Source organism: Apus apus, chromosome 15, assembly GCF_020740795.1.
Source record: "Apus apus isolate bApuApu2 chromosome 15, bApuApu2.pri.cur, whole genome shotgun sequence".
In the NCBI taxonomy this organism is placed as follows: Eukaryota; Metazoa; Chordata; class Aves; order Apodiformes; family Apodidae; genus Apus; species Apus apus.
In genome coordinates this window covers 12,647,696-12,665,961 of record NC_067296.1, presented here as the reverse complement: position 1 = coordinate 12,665,961, position 18,266 = coordinate 12,647,696, and the positions used below count along the sequence as shown (strand labels likewise).

The 18,266-nt window shown below is 47.1% G+C and overlaps 1 long non-coding RNA gene across 6 annotated transcripts; it reads right to left on the bottom strand.

The window, feature by feature from the left end:
- Positions 1-277: 277 nt before the first annotated feature.
- Positions 278-17,917, bottom strand: LOC127390811 (uncharacterized). 6 transcript variants are annotated; one of them, XR_007890958.1, is made up of 5 exons: positions 17,762-17,917; positions 17,226-17,384; positions 15,622-15,687; positions 14,000-14,088; positions 278-1,142 (listed from the first exon to the last, which is right to left on the bottom strand). It is a non-coding gene; the product is annotated as an uncharacterized LOC127390811 (long non-coding RNA). The 6 variants fall into 6 exon arrangements; XR_007890960.1 differs by having other exon boundaries at positions 17,260-17,384; XR_007890959.1 differs by lacking the exon at positions 15,622-15,687 and having other exon boundaries at positions 17,226-17,435.
- Positions 17,918-18,266: the final 349 nt, after the last annotated feature.

The following is an 18,266-nucleotide window of genomic DNA, read 5'->3' as shown; positions in this document are numbered from 1 at the left end:
CTTGTAATGACCAGACAAGGGTAGACACCTTACAAGTCTTTTAGGTGAACAAAGTCAAAGCACAGATCATTTTTTTCAGAAGCTTAGCTTTTATCTCCCAAGCTGAAAATCATTGTTGGCCAGTACAGGCTGTGGACATTTTCATTCTGGGGCAATTAGGACGTAGCTGGTGTTCCCAACTCATTCCCTGCTCTGGCAGCCCTGAGTCTCCTCCTTTCTTCACTAGAGCCCAGTAAAGAAGCAGCTCGGCGCGTGGTACAAAACACAAGGAGGGAACTTCAGATCAAAACCTTTATTCTTCGTTGCAGCAGATGAAACACTGAGGCACGGGGCTCCTGGGCAGGCGTGAGCAGATACAGATGAGGATGCAGAGCTTTTGCAGTTGGAATACACAGTCCTGAATAGCAGCTGAGATCAATATTGGAGGATGATAGAGATTATCAATCTCGAGTGGTCTCCCTTAGGCAGAATTGACTGGCAACCACATAATGACTTGGGCTCAGCCCACCAGTTCAGAGCCCAAGTGATAGATCTGCAGATGCCAGTCATCATAATTTTCTTATCAGCAGAGTTCACGTGGTCATTTGTCTTCTGCTACCTGAGTTGTCTCTGTCCCGTTCAAGTGTTTTATCCTCCAAGGTGCGTCTGAGAGATCAATGCACAGCTACAGCTGGTTGAAGGGGACCAAATCCATTGAACAGTTGATTTGGTTCCATTTTACCAGCTTTAGCAAAGCATTTGGCCTCACTGGCCATGGCCAGCAAGAGGGGAATTCCGCAGGGTCTTTCTTTCCTGGCCACCTGGACCTCTTCTGAACTTGCTGCCTGACGTCGAAGTAGTTCAAAAAGCTTCACTTTCAGGCAATTGGGATTTATTTAAGCTTCTTAGCAGCAACGGCTGGAGAGCAGGTCTGAACTAAAGAGGCAGGTTAATAGCAGTGGAACAGTCTGCAGGAGCAGCCACCAGCCTGGAGCATTTTTAAACCTGATATTTGGCTCAGTCCATTTGAGAAAAGCATTGCTATTACAGTGTGGCATGAGTAAAGGCTACTGCTTTAATCCAGATATTTTAATTGCCACCTTCTGCCTTCTTCCTTTTAGTGTCCTCCTCCGTGCCCTGAGTTTTGGTGTCTGAAGTGCGACCTGACATGCAGCAGCAGATAAAGCAGAGATGTACTTTGCTTCCACCAGCCAAGCCCAAAGCCGAGTAACTCAGCTGCAGAGCACTTTTCCCCTCAGGGCTCTCCTTGGGGAGGAAAAGGCTGAAATAGCTGAAATCCTTCTCAGAGGCTTGCAAACTCTGTCTCCCTACCCTGCAGCTCCCCGTGTTTTCTCATCTGGCATTAAAATCAGAGATTTCAGCAGTTTTAATATCTGCCTGAGACAAGCAATGGTTGCATTTGCCATCACCAGAAGCCAACAGGAAAGAGGTGAAAAATAAAAAAAAAAAAAGAGGAGGCGGGGGGAAGGTTTTTCTTTCTTGCAATCTCATAATCAGGCAATTTTTCCCCCTGAATGGGGAGAGGGGGTCCCTGCCAGGCAGCCCTGCCCAAGCTCCTCACCCGATGGCTCGTGTCACAGCGCTGGGGAGTTGGTTTCTCCTGGAGAGCCCTGCAGCATGACCACCCCACCACTAAAAATAACTCGGTAAATCAAATTTAAAAATCATGGCAGCTCCGATCATTTCTGCAGTGGGAGCCAATAAAGTCAGGCCTTTCCTTCTTAACCCAGAGCCACGCTCAGATATTGCACATTGCCATGTGCATAACCTATTTAAAGAATTTATATGCGTCATAAGGCAAAGGTGACTTTTCCCCCCTCTTCCTTGCAGCCCACCATACTGCAAGATGATACCAGGGAAAAGCACCTGCACTTACAATTTCTGCACACAGAAATATTGCGGGCAGCCCAGCGTGATTGCTCCCCAAGAAAGAGAGGCTTTGCATTGTAACAGTAAGTACTGCAGATCACTTAACTGCCCAAACGCGTTACTCTCAGCTGCCTATAAATAAATGGAGAGAGAGAGACAGAGAGAAAGAGAATAGCTTTTTTAAAAGAGCTCTACAATTAATTTAATCAAGTTATCTCTAGGTACCTTTTCAGGAGACAATCAAGCCAAGGAACTAAATGGAAACTTAGACAGTGAAGACCTGGAAGTATTAGATTCATCCTTTGGTGAGTTAGAGGAGGCAAAGGAAAGTAATTATTTACTGGTGACTGGGGGAGGTAGAAGTGCCATTGGTGACCAATGCTGCACTGAGCCTGCAAGCTAAACCCTGACAGACACATGGATTTGGGGTTACATGCAGCAAGCTGCCTGAGCACCATCACTTAAAACACACTCTGCTCCCCAGGTACACTTGCTCTGTGCTGGTTCCATGGTCTGGGGAGAGTCCAGCACTGTGGGAGAGAGATGTGGGAATTACACTGAGCATCTTCTGCAGGGAACGAGCTCTGTCCCCACTTCCCCCACTTTGCTTCAGACCGTGTCCTGGAACACATTTGAAATCAATGGGAGTCAACATGGATGTCCTGTAATGTTTTGTTTAAATTCTCTGCAGTGAGTTATGGGTGAGGTTTTCCCTTTTAGAAAATTAGTTTTTCTCTCCTGGATGCCATTAATCAAAACTAATGATGTCTCTCTGGTGGTGAGGCTCTCCCGGCAGCCAAGAAAGAGCAGCCCACGTTATGGGCTGGAGAGGGCTGTAACAAACCAGGGTTTGTAGCCTCCTGGCTGGGCAAGCACAGCTCTCTGCAGCCTGGGTGCACCCGGACTGGGATCTAAGTCTGTACAAGCCACCCAAGCTGGATCAGCTACAGAGACTTCACTCAGACCTGTTCAAAGCTGTCCTGAAGCTCCTGCTCTGCTGCGAGGCTGTGCTCATCCTCCAAGATGTGGGGATCCAGGGCTCACCTCTCCCTGCTCAGTGCTGCCAGGCTCAGCAGGCAGGATCTGGCAGGAGAGCTTTGCCCAACCCCAATGGCCAGGCAGGTTTTGGTGTCACTGTCCCTTCCTGCCTGCAAGCAAACTCTGCAACAGCACCACGTCCCACGACAAAAAAACACCCTACACCACCAAATCTGGGGTTGTTGTTCAAAGTGAAGCCAGGTCCAGTCATTCTGGGTTTCCTATTGGAAAGATCCTTTCTGTCCTCTTTGTCCTGGGGGACAGGATCATGTGCTGGTGCCACTTTTGGCAGGGCCCTGCTCCAAGCCCTGCCTGCCCACAGCAGCAGCACATCCCTGAGCTGGGTGAAGTCCACACATGCTGCAGGATGGTGTTGAAGAGCTATGGGCACACTGACAAGCAACACTTGTTAGAGGCAAATCAAAGCTAAAATAACAAAATAAACCTGGGCATCACTTTTCTCTCTCTGTTGTGCAGTGCCTCAGTTTTGCTCCTGGCCCTGGTGTCAGCTGCACTGTTAAAAGCTGCAGGCATGAGAACAGGCAAAATCCCCTCATTACAAAAGCATTGCTGTGGCAAGAAGGATCAGTAGTAGGCAAGGTAAGAGGATCTGATCTATTGAAGTCTTCTCCACGTTAGCCTCAATATCCTAATAAAGACGTGTTATAGACAGTACAGAAAAGCCAAAGAATTTATCAGCATTTGTCAATATTCCTAATGAAGCAGAAGATTCAACATGCAATAGAATTAGCCTACAACAAACCCTTGCATAGGGCCCATCCTTCTGAGTCCAGAAATCTTCTGCCTGTTCCAGTCCGATACCCTTTTGAGAAATGAGCACCCCTCAAAGCCATTATCATTAGAAGCTAAAAGGCCAAATGAGACAAAGTACTGTTGCTCTTCATCTGAATAAACAAATCATTTTTAGATCAAATGCATTAACAATTTATCATCCTAAAAATCCAATCAAAAGGAAAAACAACAATACAGAACATTGATTTCCTACAGCTTTATCTTAATGAAGTGCACATTCCCTTTGTAATTAGCTTTGGAAGTTTTTTTTTCCCCCCTTTCCTCAAGTTAATGTGTTATTTGATTTCCATCCAAACGTTACTAAATCGGAGGAAATTTCCCCAAAATGAAGTATCTTTTGATAACACAGGAAAGTGTCTGCTCTCTCACTTGGCTATTTCTTTTCACCCAACAGCCATCCTTGTACTGCAGATGATTCAACTTTATTGCACGGTGTCTTTGTGAGGATGCTTAAATCAATGCCACAGTTGCTGGATTCTGCACAATTTGCCATTTGTAAACCAGAAAATACAATCTCACTGCTTTTATCCTTTTCCTTAAGGACATAAAATATTATTTTAATTTATATTATTACAAGGAAAAAGTGGACTGTGTTTTAGTAACAGTTTTAAAATTACAGATACTCAGCCCAAAAAGTAGACTCCAGACAGGGCTTGGGAGTCTTTGGCTTGGATTTTATTTGACTTAATTAAAAAGCACTCAGTTCCTTTGTGCACTAAAGTAGTTGCTGACATTGCAGTAGCCACTCAGTCTTTCAAACCAAAACTATTACCTGGACTTAATAAAGTGTCTATTTAATTTACACACCCCCATGAACTCACCTGTCTCCCACAGACACAGCGTGGCTCTTGCTAATGGCTAGTGAAGGCATTGCACTGATGGCCACCTCGCCAGCAGCCCAGGGTAACGCAGCTGCCCTGGAGCAGATTTTCTATCACCTTTTATCTGTCTTCTCTGCTGTTAATGCCATTATCCAATATCCATGATCCAATGATCCATCGCCCATTGCTGGAAGCGCTTTTTGCCAGGGCACCTCTCTGTTCCTCCCCACCATCTCTCTTCTAAATGATGCTGAACAGAGGACTATTGCCTTCACCCTGCTTCACTGAGTATTTGCTGAAGTGCAATGGCTAATTTGATAGTCCAGTTTTATTTGGATGTATTGCCAGGCTACAGGGCAATGTCCACGTCAGAGAACGAGGCTCCAAACCCTACAATTATCACCTCATTCCTTAGTTATACAGAAAGTCAAAAGTGACCTTATAAAAATCTTGGCTCTTAATAGGAGAATATCTGTCTTAATCTAAATTTTGTTCCTAGGCCTCTTGTGAGGAGAAAAAAAAAAAAAAATAAAGGTCCTATTTCAAGCACAGACCTGACCTGTTCTGGCAGTGCAGAGCATTGATACCTGGAGGGAGCTGCAAATGCTCTGGCTCCGTGTGGGACCGTGATGGACCCTCCAAAGCTGCTTCCCTGAAGCACGAGGCTCTGAGCAGCTCTCTGGGAGCTGCAGCTCCTGTAACCAACAGTGGAAATAGTTGTGGGGTTGGGTTGTTTGTTTTTTTTTCTTTCAACTCACACACTCAAAAGAGAACAAAGCCATTCCCTAATACAGTTTGTGCATTTTATGGACCAAACAATTAAATAGGTTTTAAAACATCTGCTGACTGCATAATTCCATACAGGGGAGTGTACTCAGCATTTTTAAACAGCAACTGATACGAGATACCACTTAATAGTACAAAACACCAGCAGTCCTGTTAAAATCAATAGAAAATTAGACGCTATGAAAATGCAATATGTGTCCAATTAGTTATAATTGGAGCAAATGGTGTTGCAGATAAACTCCTGGAGGAGGATGGATTTGTCCAGAACTCTCCCTGCCTGCTTTGGGCACGGCATCAGCCGGCCCTGCTGGATCCTGTGGCAGGAATGATGATCCATCTCATCCACGGACGTTAACTCTTATCTAATTATGGAGTTGCTCAGAGCCTGCGGGACTGCTTTGGTACCCCACTGTGCCTGGTGAAAAATGATCCTCTGTCACACGGAAACCTCCCTGTTGGACTTGACAAATTATGCCAGCAAACCTGTTTAAGAACTAAAAAATCCTTGGACATGGTGACAGGCAGAGAAAGATGCTGTTTGGGGGCAGTTATTTATTTATTCATCCAGCAGAGTTTAAGAATTGTGACTCAGTCCCACAGATATTCACTTTTTTCCCCTGCCTGTGTGTTGTTATATCAGTTCAAACCCCTTCTCACTGATTATTTTTCAGGCTCCTTTCAACTCTTAAAAACTCAGCTGCACAGCAAAATGGGAACTAGGTTATGCGATTCTAACGCTTTATTTTTAACATCTTTGGTGCAACATATTGGCCTCCTCTTTGTTTCATCTTATGACTAAAGAAAAAGAGCAAAGATCCCACATCTCAGCTGCACTAAAGGCACATCCCCAACCAAGCGTCGCTCCAACCCTTTCATGCCTTTGCAGTGGATGGAAGCACATCACTTGTGGTACAACAAACAGTATTCATTTGGGGGTATTTTTTTGTATAAACACTATAAAGTATCAGCTATTTTACCAAAACTATCGGCTCAGACCTAAGAAGCAACAAATTCCTCCAGGGTTTGTATTTTATTCCTGCTTTAAGCTAATAATTCAAATTATGAAAGACTCATGGCCACAAAAAGAAAAAAAAGTGATCTTGTTTACCCAGACCTGAAACCTTTTTGTGTTATTGGACACCATTACCTACAATGTTAAGGGAAATATCTCTTAAGAAAGGCAAAAAAAAAAGAAGTGGCAGCTTTTATTTGTTACGCTGACTCAGCTGAACAGTGGAACAAGGAGTGTTAAGACCCAATCCATAACTTTTGTGGCCGCTCAAAGGACGTGTTCTTCCTCGACACTGATAAAAGTTTAACGTGTAGTTGCCCAGGTTTTTAATAAACTTGTCAACAAAAGAGCAAGGCAAATTGATGGGGACCTTCCCAGGAATAAATTCATCTTCAAACAGACCAAATGAGCGTGGAGGATGGGGGTGGGGGGAGACGGCACACGGGCAACTTTTGCTGCTCTTTGCAGAAAAGGCACAATAGATTTGAGCGGGTGCATCGTATTGTCTCAAAGACAAGGCTTTAGGACAAAGCTGGCTTCATTTAAAGAAAGGAAGGAGGTGCAGTGCTCTGTGCATCAGAGCCCAGATAACAGTGAGGAAGGGAAGAGACACAGCCAGGATATAAACACTCCCCTTGCCCTGTCTGCTCCACACTCTGCACGTATCCCAGGCCCCATCCCGCAGCAGACCCGCTCAGGGACAAGCTGCAGCATCACTCCCTGCCCTTTATCCCCAATGCCCCACTGCAGAGACTTCAGGACATCCCCTCTGGGTACCACCTGCACAGCCTTCCCATCTGCTTGGCCAAAGCATCCTCATTCCCCACTCTACCTTTTCCCTTCAGATACTCCAGGCTGAGCTTAATTCAAACAAAACACAGGCTTTTTCCATTGTTGTTATGGGAGTTGGATCAAGCTCCTGCAGCCTGCAGCTACACATACCCTTTGTGTATAGGGACCAGTTTTATTGCTTCCCCAGGGACATAAGCTACACACACTGTCCACCTTCTGCAAGGCTAGAAGTGAAATCGCTGCACAAGATTAATTATTTTCTACTAGCCTTAATCAAGTCAGTGCCTTAAATTATTAAGACTTGGGGTTTTTTGTTAATTTGTTTACTCAAAGTAAACACAAATATTAAATCAGAGCTTCCAATAATCCACTGCCAGCAAATTAACCCACTGCATCACAGAAAGGGACACCATTCTCTTCATCTTGGTAACTTCTTTTGTTTATTCCCTCCCAACACCTTCCTTCACTTGCACCAAACAGCTTCCACAGCCGAAGGCCACGTCCTGCCTCTGACACCGGGTCACTTCTCAGGTTGGAAGCACTACCCCAGCCATCGTGGTGAACTTTATTCTTGATTGCTCTTAGGTCACTGGATTCCTGCTCCCGCAGCTTTATCCAGCTCCCCAAATGCCAGGGTTGACTTGCCTATGTAAGGGCTTTGCTGGCTCTTGTCCTTACAGCTGCTGGGTGACTTCTGTGCTGGGTGGTCACGAGCCCCGCGCCTCTTGGCTGCCCAGATGCCACCTAATCCGGTCCCACCAGAAGGGCAGCTGAGAATGAGCACTATTTATAGCAGTTGTTCCCTGGTCCCACTAGGCTCCTCAGTCTGCCCAGGGCTTTTTTAGATAGCGGCACAGGTCCCAGAACAGGCCATATCTGGGCATGGTGAGGCCTTTACAGGCCCGGCCCCGTGCTGCGTGAAAAAAAATAAAGGGGAAAAAACCCCACATCTGTTGGAGATGTCAGTCACCCTGCTTGCCCTGAGCCCCACTGTGTAGCTTCCCTCCTGAGCACCACAAGCAACTGCTCCAACAGCTCAAACCTTTGACTGTTAAATTCTGCTTTATTCAAAACCTATCTGTGTGCAAGAGCCTTCCCCTGGCACACAAGGATAGCAGCCCCCGGCCTCTGCTCCTCCGCACGGCCACTGTGCGAAAGCACAAACTCAACCAGGGCTGCTCACTGACACTGCTTAAACACAGAGAGCAAAGAGGCTGTCAGAGCACCCTGGGGCACAGTCCTCCAGCAGCCCATAGCACCCATTGCCTGGCTCAGATGTGTCCCAGGCAACCACAGCCCAGCAGGGTCCTAGTTGAGGTGCAACCTCAGCACCTCATGCCCTGCCCCTGCTCAGGGATGTTAGAGTCCACACAGGTCTTTGGCATTAGGGCATTAGGGCAGAGGGGGCACAGTTCAGCTGGGCTGTGCCATCTCCCCAAAACACATGCCAGGCACTGCTGTGCACACCAACACACGAGCAGGGGAGTCTTCACCAACTCAGAACAAGTTCATCCTTGGGGAGATGCATCAACTCGCCTTGGCCCTCTCCAGCTTTAGCCTCTCAGTATGAGCAATGGCTTTAACAACACCACAGCAAGCACTGACTCTGCCTCTAGGGCAAACTGAGGCCAGGGAGCTACACAATTTGTCTGCAAGCTTAGCAAGCCTGCAATGCAGCCTGTGTCCTGGGCTCCCATCCTTGGAGCACTGGGCTGCTCTCACCATGAGCCCCCTGCATCCCAAGAGGAAAGGATCTCACAGCATCATTGCCCGCTGAGCTGAAGGCAAGACCAACTCGAGCACCAAGCGGCAAATGTTAAAGGTACCATCTTCACACACTGAAACCAGCTCTGGGCTTCAGGGGAGGGATCTGAGCTGAGGAGCAAGGATATTTCTCTTGCAAGGAACACACCACCCCCTCGCCCACAGTCACTGCTAAGTGCAAGATGTGGTGAAAGTCTTTAAAAATAGATATATTCCCAAGCAATTCATGCCGCTTGCATCTGGCAGGGCAGACCTAGCATGGGAGCTCTTGCTTACTGACTAAAAAGGATCATTAGCAGCTTGAGGCTCATGCAACCTTCACTCTCTCCTCCTCTCTTCAGGGCCTTCTCTTGTTCTTGGCCTAAACCAGTCCTGGGAAACACAAGGGAAGCCCTGCCCAGCTAGGCTGGTGTCAAAGGCAGGGAAAGATACTGCAGTGCAGTGCTGATCTCTTCTGCAATCGGACGTGCAGACTAGCCCGAGTGCTGAGTCAGCACAATTTCTTTTTTGATTGGTTGATCTGAGTAACGTACTTTCAATGTATGCTAAAGGGGCAGCAATTAATACATTTCCCCCCTTTCTCCACCTTCCCAAACCACTTCAAATCCAAAGCATACATCTCACCCCCAAAGTAACTCTCTGGTCCTAAATATTCTGAGGCTCTTTTGGTTTTAATTTAGGGCATTAAAAAAAAAATAATAAAAATTTGCAATCTAAGCGATGCTCACTTTGATCGACTTGTGCTGCTGCAGCTAAAATATCTGTCCTGCAGGTCAATCTAATCATGCTTAATAGCAGTTTATTCTTCAACGCAACATTTTTCACGTTGGGTCGACAGTTTTAAATGAGATTGCTGATGCACCCCTTTACTAATGCTTTTACCAGGGCCAGCACATCCCTTGAAATACTTGTGCAATAAAATGCTTTATTGCTCTTGATGAATGCACTATTAAACTTCAATTGCAAACATGCCCCCCCTCCTTTTTTTTTTTTTTTTTTTCTTTTTTTTTTTTTTTTCCAAAAGAGTGTGCTGGAATTTATGGGACCACCTGTCTCCCAATATTAAGTAATAGAAACAAGAGTAATAATAGCTCATCAACATAACAAACACGTAAAACTAAAAAAAAAGGCAAACCCGCCAGGGAAACCCACACGGCACAAATTTGTCCCTGTGCTCTCATGTGCATGTGCAAAATATCCATCTTATACCTGCCGGTAGCTCCGCTGACACGCCGAGAATTCATCTCGTGAACGGCTGGATTTTGTGAGGCATAGAATAGAAAAATTTAACTAATTTGGTCCACTGGATTTATGGCTTTTACAGTTCCCCAAGTTCCCGTTCCCACGCCTGGCACAGCGCAGCCCTGGGTGCGCAGGATGGGTGGGAGCACCCGAGCACCCCTGAGCTGCTGCGCGGCCGCGGGGCCAGCACCCGCCTTCCTCACAGCACACCCGTGGTGGCACCCAAGGCTGGGAGGTGCTCACCAGTTTGTAAAGAGCCAGAGAGAAGAGACTTAATTTTAGCTACCAAATAGAGTGGACTTCGTGCAATGTAACCATCACAGCTTCGGTCCTCGGAGGTGTAAAAGGGAAGAGGAGCTGCCATGAAGCAGAACGGTGCAAACTGGTTGCTGAAGGCCTGCAGCCAACTTCTGCTTCCATTGACACCAACAGCCAGGGGCTGCTGTGGCTCTGGGACACACACATACAGCACTCTGGTTTGGTTTTAACATCACCCAAGCCCACGGCAAAGCCTCCCTTGCCACCTCCACTCCCATGCTGTCAGACAGCAGCGCTCAGAATTATAGCTTTGGAAATATTTACATAAAAAATAAATCTGAGCACTTAGTGACTTCCTAAAGTTAGCAATTTCGTGTGATTAACAAGCGTATTAATTCAGAGAGGTAGGGGAAGGAGGTAGAAATTGCATTAGGAATGCAGGTTTCTACTCTAAATCAGACCACGAGCACCTTCATGAGAGCAATGTAGAGTGGCACAGGAGTTTGGTTAAACCTCTGCTGAGGAAAGAGAGACAAAGAGAGAAAATCAGAAAAAAAAAAAAAAGAGAGAAAATCAGAAAAAAAAAAAAAAGAGAGAAAATCAGAAAAAAAAAAAAGAGAGAAAATCAGAAAAAAAAAAAGAGAGAAAATCAGAAAAAAAAAAGAGAGAAAATCAGAAAAAAAAAAGAGAGAAAATCAGAAAAAAAAAAAGAGAGAAAATCAGAAAAAAAAAAAGAGAGAAAATCAGAAAAAAAAAGAGAGAGAAAATCAGAAAAAAAAAAAGAGAGAAAATCAGAAAAAAAAAGAGAGAGAAAATCAGAAAAAAAAAAAGAGAGAAAATCAGAAAAAAAAAAGAGAGAAAGAGAAAAAGAGAAAATCAGGGGGGGAAAGAGGGAAAAAAAAAGCATGACAAGAAAAGAAAATAGGAAAGGAAAGGAGAAGGAAAAGAAGAAGTTGGGCAAAGGGTCACAAGGAGAAAAGGGAAACTTTAGATATACATTGTATATAACATATCATTCTTTGTTATATCCAGAACAGTGAGAGTTGTCCTCATTTTTCACCCAGAGACTCAGGCTAACACCAGAGATCTACAAGGGGTTGAAACTGCAACCACACCTGGGCACCAGAACTTTCCTGCTCAGGCTCAACTGCTTTCCCAGCATTTCCCAGCTTCAGATCTAAACCTGGCCCCAAAACAGGGCTGGACACCCTCACAAGGACTCACCCTCGTGGGGTCCTGGTGACCAACCCCATGCAGGAAGGCTGCTGGTGGGACTGGCTGAGCCCCAGGCATGTTGCATCCTTGTATTGAGGTCCTGAGGGACCCGCCATGGCCAGCCAGGAAAGCCCAGGCCCAGCAAAAAAAGAGCATCCTAAAATGGAGACGGGACAATGAGCAGACCAGCCACCCTCCAGCACAACCCCAGCCTTCCCAAAGACACCTGGCAGGGAAAAGGCTTCTCCTCTGCTCAAAAGGGGCTCAGCATTTCCCATGCCTCCATCAGCCACAGTATTTACTTTAAACAAAAATAAAAATTCTTTAAAAACCCACCAAGTCCTACATAGAGGCCAAATCTCCCCGATAGTCCAGTCTGCCTTTTCTAACCCGCTGTTCCCTAGTGCCTGTTCACAGCTCAGTCCCTTTCAGCGTACATGTAACAAGTGACCATGGTGCCCAACGTGAATAGGGATAAAACAAACCCCAAACCTCTAGAAAACCCAAACTCAGAGTCTTGCCCACTCCCTGCACTCAGGAGAGGATGCTGCAACAGGTAAGACTGGATGAACTTCAGCATGGGATGCTGAGGCATCACACCCACCAAACGATGCCTTAGGAGCCCGTCAGCCAAGAGAAGGGGGGTGTTGTGACTGAAGGGAAATCATTTGAAGGCAAAACATTGCTCTCAGCTGTCCCATGAATTTGGGGACCCGGGGAGTGCCTTTCCAAGGAGATTGGCTTTGCCTGTTGTTACAGGTGTTTCACAAGCATGAGGATGTTTGGGGCTGGAAGCTCTAACCCCTTGGACATGACTCCCACCTAGGCAGATCATTTCACTTGTATTTACACCCAGTTACTTTGATCTTGGCTCATTATTGCAGTGTCCTGGAAAAATAGCCAACTATTTTAAGTTGGAAAAGGTTAAAGAGGAAAATTAAAGGCTAGTGAAAGCTTCCAGGATTAAAGGAGTTAATTTTATTAATTTCCTTTGGGAAATAAGACCCCTATATTCAGGCCACTCCTCTGCCTTTCGCTGTGATCTGCCAACTCAAAGGCTCATCACACCAATAAGGAAGAACTCCTTCTCCCTAGCTTTAAGCACAAGAAGTTTTAATGTGGGACAGAATTGAAAAGTGGAGTTTGCACATTAATTTACAGCTAGAACACTGCACACCCAACTCACAGCTGTTGGAGAGGGGGCAGAAGAAGAGAGGGAAAAAGGATCCATCTCCTTTTGTCTTTCCTAGATTTAAAGATCAGTCAGCTCTGATTGATATCTGGCCTTATTTTGGGGAGAAAAAGGTAGATGGGGAAGCAGGGAAAAGGAGCACTTGGCCTCCATCCCTGTTAAAACCCAGGAGTGGACGGCCAGCTTTCCTCTGGCATCGCCTTTCAAAGCCCATGCCGCAGTCAGCATATTGAATATTTAATGTCCTGATGAGCATTTCCACCTGCTGACACAGGCAAAGTGACAGAACAATACACGCGCTGGAACAAGATCATCAATTGACTCCCCAGTCGGTCTGCCAGGTCAGGCAGTTAAAGGAAAAAAAAAAAAAAAAAAAGAATATAAAATAATCTCTCTTTCTCCCCTCTTTACCCAGGGTCACACATTGCTCCTCCGTGAAGGGTTCCCACCTGAAATACATACTTCTTTACATTCCATAGCTTGCCAGGTTCATATGGGCATATAAAGAAGTATGTTTCTCAAGCAGGTAGTTTCAATATGCGCATTTATATGGTCACAGGAGGAAAAATAATGCTGATTTACAATTTACATCCCAAGAGCGAGTTACAGCTCAGTTTAAACCAGTCGAGTTTCCTCCTGCCCAGCCCATGTGCATACACACACATCCCTCAGCTCCTCTCCTCACCAGTAAAACTGGGCTTTGCCCTGGGCAGGTGATGGATTTTGGTCCCTGGGAAGAGGAACTGGGTAATTCACAGGACACAAAGCAGCAGAGGTCCAGTGGCTGCCCTGGCAGGGGCCTTTTGTCACATAAATGGCACAGAGTAAAAGCCAACCTCCCACTCCACCTAAAAAGTAGGTGTTTCATTGCAAACCATAAACTTTCAGCATTAAAAACAACAAAAGGCAGCTTAATGGAAAGGATTTGCATTGGATGCATAGAGATACAATTTCAAACAAAGCCATGTGGAGGAAAGTTAAATATCTATTCCTTCCCAATTGCCTCCATCCTGCAATTTGGAAACAGAAAGCCAATTTGCTTTCAGAAAGCAAAAAATCAAACGGCTGCTGCTTTACAAACCGACACTGGGAAGGACTGCTCCATTTGCCAGAGTAAGAAAACTCATCAGCTTCAGACAAGCGATTGCTTTCATCAGTAAGTAGAGGTTAAAGCATAGGAAGAAGAAAGCATCTTACCTAGTGAATCCAATGATTTTTCCTCTGCCGGTCACTGTGAGTGAGACACTAGCTCGCAGACAATCAGCCCCCGAAAAGCCAGCACACGCCTTTGGGGGGTTCAGGGCATTGAAAAAAAAAAAAATAAAATTAAAATAAGAAATTAAAAAATTGCTTCTAATAAGCCATCCAGTTGAGCTCCAGGCCAGCTGAAGGGTTCTTGGGGAGCCACCTGCAGCTGCGCAGCACGAGCGGCAGCCGAAGGCAGGTGCAGGGAGCTCGGGCCAAAGTCTCCGGGAGTTCCTCCCGCAGCCCCGCGGGACTCGCGCCCGTGGCGCCCGCCGGGCTCAGCCCCGCTCTTCTCCTCTTCCCCCTTTCCCTCCCCTCCTCGCAGCCGCGCCGAGCTTTAAAGCTCCCCCGAACAATGTGGGCCGAGCGGCAGGGCTGACAAACGCCAGCCGGGCTGAATGGGGAGACTGTTGGAGGCAGGATTTCGGCGGCAGCAGCAGCGGAGGTCACGGCGGGCGCCGCCTGCACGCTCAGCACGGCGCGCTCACCTGCGCCCGCGCCCCGCGCTCGATACCAATTTACAGGCAAACGCGGAATGGCTGCCTGCCCCTTAATGAATTTCACCGTTTCTCGCAGTCTTCTAATGAACCCTTTAAAGAGGGTTTAAGTAAACTTAGCAAGTGGCGAACTAAGCGCTTTGGAATACCTAATTGTGCCTCTTGCTTTTCCGCCGCTTTTTAAGATACCACTGCCAGCTGGGGAGCAAATATTTTCCCGGCTCCCCATTGACTTCTTCACACAGCAAAAAGCAAAGGTCGCGTGGAGTTGGGGTGTAAATCCACTGTGCTCAGCCCCCAGAATGGCTTTACACCTGCCATGCAACACCAGCACACGCCTCGGTCCTGGCTCTGCGCCGCTCATCGCCTCTTCCCTTAGTTTGTTGGCCCTTGTAACCATCACGATTTGTCTCATTCCAAAGCAAATTTCAACCTTTAGTTTGGATTAAGGGGAAGAGAGATGGAGCTGTGGCACGGTTGTAATGCGTGGCTGCAGTGAAATTAAAGCAAAGGGAGAGCTGAGGAGTGTGAGGGCAAGACAGAGTGCCTAAGATTGAAAAAAACCCCAACATAAGTCAAAGAGCTGGTGGGGGGTTTTGCACAGCCAAGGCACTCCATGGTATTGACTGGCCTTCAGATCGACAACAGTAGGACAGCTACTGGACTTCTTGGGCCATTAAACATTCACAACTCCTTCCCACTTTGCGTTCTTCAAATGCATTTGACATAGAACGTCCTGAACAGTCCCCAACTTCTGCAGATGAGCGGGGTGGCAGCTGCTGAGCACTAAAGAGAGCACTATCTAAGAGATAAAACAATGACCTTTTAAATCCGTAATAAAACTGAAGACCATGACACAACCCTGGCAGCAAAGTTCGTCCTGGAGAATCACATTTGCTTTGAGGCTCTGTGCGAAAGCTCTTGCTCTCCAGGGTTGTGTTTTTTGGTGGAAGGGCAGATAAATGGCTTGATGGTCCTTTTAATGGTGATGCCAGAGGCACCCTGTGCTTCTCATCTTGTCTCTACCACCAAGAGTAAGTGGTGGTGGGTGAGCATCACCCAGTGTCTTCGACCCACCTAGGCTTGCAGAGTTCCTGGCCTGGCTCTTGGCAGAAAAACCTGTGCAGTAAAATTGTGGCTCTTCTGGGGAGAAAAATGGATGGAGACCTGAGTAGTGCACACGCCAAGGGAAGAAAGAGCCTGAGGTATTGCCTGGCAGCAGAAGGAGGGGTGGAGAGCAAGGTGCTGTATATCATGTCCCTGCTCTGCCCCAGGCTTCAGGTGCTGCTCAGGTCCAGGTGGCAAATCAAGCTGAAGCTGTGCAGAGCAACTTTGGGGACTTTGGAGACAGCTCGTATTTAGAGCTGGGTGCTGGAGAAGGGGGAGGCCAGCAGGGCTGAGGCAGAGGTGTGTGCTCACCCCAGCTCAGCCCAAGGCAGAGAGACTGGGCTGGGCACAGTGCTCAGCCCCTGGGAGACACAGACACAACCATCTGCTCAAGAGACACCCAGCAATTAAACGGACAGCACAAATCACAGATTTCTGCCCATACAACTACCCACAACTGCTGAGTGTACACTCTCTCCAGAACAGACACATACATGTATCTATACTCTAAACACAGCCTTGAGATGCATTGTATTTGAATCATGTGTGTGGGAAACTACTCGTTTCTTCCCCACCTATATGTTACACCTACTTATATGTAGCATATGTATACCTATGTACAAAGATGTGTAAAATACACATATGCATGTTATAAACCACCCCTAAATCTGTGTGCATGTGTGTAAGTACCACAGTATCTATCTTACAATACTGATGTCTATATATTAATGAGTGAGTATCACCACTATCATAAAATAAAATGCCCATAGTCAACTCCAAGCTGCAGAAGCAATAACAGCCAGCTGATGCATGAAGTGTAACCCCAATTCCAAACCCTTGCAGAGAAAACCTAACTTCTCCTCCTCCTCATATCCCTTTCAGATAGTCCACCAACTGTGAGCCTGTAATTAACGCTCATTTCTTGGCACTTTAACAGTTAATCACCGCAGCGTCGAGATCATCACAAGTTATGCTAAGTTTAACCACATTTCACCCTTTTACTCTGGCTGGTATTAGCTGATAACACTAGTTGGTTACAAATAAATAAATAAAGCCCCAATCCCCCCAGGTGTCATTAGCCAGCCTGTGTCTGAATTAGGCATTTAAAGGCCGGTTTAACCTTGCAGAACAGTTGCATGTCAAAGTTCTAACATTTCAGTTTCAGATTATTCTAGTGCACTGCTTGCTCTGCAGTTTGTTAGGGTTTGTTTCTTTTCTTTTTTTTTTTTTTTTTTTAAATGCGGAGTGTGCCACAGCAGAACAAAAAAAAAAAAAAAAGAAAAAGAAAAAGAGGGGGGGGGGTGGGGGGAAGGTCTCCTAACCCATCCACGGATTCAACACACGCCAGCGCATCCCTGCACAGACACACACACGCGGCGCACACACACACATTTGCCGGATGCAAAAGCCCACATTTAAGTCCCCGGGTAAGTTGGATGGACACTCAGTCCTGCATTGGGCAGCAAAAGTATTTAAAACCAAGCTGAGCTGGTAGCGGTTAAAGGCAAAGCAGCAGCAGAAGAGGGGAAGGAGGGGAAAGGGAAGGAAAAAAAAAAAAAAAAAAAAAGACATACCAGTTAGGAGCTTCTGTTGCAGCAGAGGACTCACCAGAGCACTAGCTGAAAGCTGAATCAGCTTTCGAGAGTTAGGGATGCATAGAGGAGGGTCATGGAATCACAAGGTAATAATGCGCTTCATGCTGCAGCCGTCAGCCTTCTCCTTATAGCCAATCTCTAGTGCAGAAGGGAAGAAGAGAGCAGGCCCAGGAACGGGATTAGTCCTCACTTGGAGGAAAAAAAAAAAAAAAAAAAGAAAAAAAGAAAAAGAAAAAAATAAAAATCATCAGGCAAACCCTCCCCTCCTCATCCACCCTTCCCTCACCCCTCCACCCAGCACCGCTACAACTCCATCCCCGCTGCTGCAGCGCGGCTCGGTGCGGGCAGAGGCGGGGGAGGAAGGCGGGCGGCAGCGCGGTACAGCGCGGGGCTGAGCGGTACGGCGCGGAGCGGGGCGGGGGGAGAGTCGGGGCGGGGGCAGCGGGGGCTCCGGGGAGCGCCGGCCAGGCAGGAGTTAAGGAGCAGCAACCTTGCCCGCCCGGATTGCAGCACACCTTGATGCGAAAGGGCTGCGCCTGCACGAGTGCCTGCGCACCCCCCTCCTCCTCCTCCTCGCCACCCCCCCGGGGGTCAGGCAGGGCTGGGGGGTCAGGCTGCGGGGGGGATGCACACGCACAGCCTGGGGGGGGCTGGCGGAGGGGAGAAGGGGGGGGGAGAGCTGGTCAGGAAGCGAGTCCACCTTTCCAGTGCTTATATACCCAGCGAAGCATCCGAAACACGCACTCCCGGGCCGGTGGCCCCTTCCCGAGCTCTTCCCTCCCTGACCATATTTAGTCAACCACGGCAAAAAATAGCCTGTCAGCTGGAGCCTGCTGAGCAGGATTTGGAGTTCAATCGCTCCTCGCAGCCCATTGACTACTGGTCCTGCAGGGTCCTGACTCTGCCTTTTTTTTTTTTTTCCCCCTCGGCTATTTTTAGCTAGGCCAAATAAAGAAGGAGCTCATCTTACTACTCTGCCTGGCCCGAGGTTTCGCGGGGCCCTGGCTATGTTTGGTAAGT